This window comes from Camelus bactrianus, chromosome 19, assembly GCF_048773025.1.
Source record: "Camelus bactrianus isolate YW-2024 breed Bactrian camel chromosome 19, ASM4877302v1, whole genome shotgun sequence".
In the NCBI taxonomy this organism is placed as follows: Eukaryota; Metazoa; Chordata; class Mammalia; order Artiodactyla; family Camelidae; genus Camelus; species Camelus bactrianus.
In genome coordinates, this window is record NC_133557.1 from 12756162 (window position 1) to 12758098 (window position 1937).

The 1937-nt window shown below is 42.5% G+C and overlaps 1 pseudogene; it reads left to right on the forward strand.

Moving 5' to 3' along the window:
- The first annotated feature begins 204 nt into the window (after positions 1-204).
- On the forward strand, positions 205-1078 carry LOC105073624 (large ribosomal subunit protein eL29 pseudogene; annotated as a pseudogene).
- The last annotated feature ends 859 nt before the right edge of the window (positions 1079-1937 follow it).

The window sequence follows — 1937 nt, forward strand, 5'->3', positions numbered from 1 at the left end:
CTCCTCTGGCCTTCCTAGTCCCATCTGAGATACAATATTGAAATTAGGCCAATTAATAATTCTACAATGGCTTCTCAGGAAAACAAACTGTTCCTTTCAAAATACTACTGCTCATTGACAAGGAACCTGATCCCTCTGGTGGAGATGTACAACAAGATTCGTGCTATTTTTATGCCTGTTGACACAACGTCCACTCTGTAGCCCATGGATCAAGGAGCCACTTCAACTTTCCAGCTTTATTATTTAAGAAATACTTTCTGGGCTTTGGGATCTGCCGGCCCCAAAGCAGACACAGCCAAGTCAAAGAACCACACCATGCACAACTGTCCCGAAAATGGCACAGAAACAGCATCCAAAAACCCTGATCACAATGATACAAATCTCTTAAGGGGGTGGACCTCAAGTTCCTGAGAAACATGTGCCTTGCCAAGAAGCACAACAAGAAGGGCCTGAAGAAGATGCAGGCCAACAACACCAAGGCCATGAGTGCACATGCTGGGGCTATCAAGGTTCTCATAAAGCCCAAGGAGGTCAAGCCCAAGATCCCACAGGGCGACAGCCACAGGCTCAGTCGACTTACCTACATTGCTCACCCCAAGCTCAGAAAACGTGTTTCTGCCCACATCGCCAAGGGTCTCAGGCTCTGCTGGCCAAAGGCCAAGGCTCAAACTAAGGCCAAGGCAGCAGCTGAAGCTCTGGCTCAGGCTCAGGCTCCCAAAGGTCCCCAGGCCCCCGCAAAGGCTCCAGATAGAGGCCTTCATCTGCAGATGTGAGGATAGAAGGACTGGTGTGACCCTGGGGCTGCTGTCTGCATGGGGTGTCTTTCTGTGCTGTTTGTACAAATAAACCTGAGGCAGATTCTGTCAGTCAAAAAAAAAAAAAAAACTTTCTGTAAGCCTATAGCTGCCATAGATAGTGAGTTCTCTGGATCTGGGCAAAATCAGTTGAAAACCTTCTGGAGAGAATTCAGCATTCTAGATGCCATTAAGAGCATTTATGAATCATGGGAAGGGATCAAAATATCAACAGTAACAGGAACTTGGAAGAAGCTGATTCCACCCTTCATGAATGACTTTGAGGAGTTCAAGACTTTAGTGGAAGAAGTAACTGCAGGCGGTGTGGAAATAACAAGAGAACTAGAATTAGAAATGGAGCCTGAAGATGGGACTGAATTGCTGCAATCTCATGATAAAACTTGAATGGATGAAGAGTTGCTTCTTTTGGATGAGCAAATAAAGTGGTTTCTTGAGATGAAATCTACTCCTGGTGAAGGTGCTTTGAAGATCGTTGAAATGACAACAAAGGATTTAGAGTATTACTTAAACTTCATTGATAAAGTAGTGGCAGGGTTTGAGAGGACTGACTCCAATTTTGAAAGAAGTTCTACTGTGGTAAAATGCTATCTAACAGGATTGCCCTCTATAGAGAAGTCATTTGTGAAAGAAGAGTCAATTGATGGGGCAACCTTCACTGTTGTCTTACTATAAGAAATTGCCACAGCCACCCCAACTTTCAGCAACCACCATCCTGATCAGTTAGAAGCCATCGACATGGAGGCAGGACCTCCACCAGCAAAAAGATTATGATTTGCTGAAGGCTCAGATGATGGTTAGCATTTTTTAGCAATAAAGTATTTTTAAATTAAGATATATACATTGTGTTTTTTTAGATGTAATGCTATGGTACACTTGATAGACTACAATAGAGTGTAAACATAACTTTTATACGCACTTAGAAACCAGAAAATTCATGTGACCAGCTTTACTGAGATACTCACTTTATTGTAGTGGTCAGAACCAAACCCAAATATCTCCAAGATATGCCTGTAAAGATGTTACAAGGTGGTAACAAACAAACAAACAAACAAAAAGTCCTGACTATGGAAAAAGAAAGCAATAAATGCTTAAACCAGAAGCCAGAAAAAAACAAAACAAAAA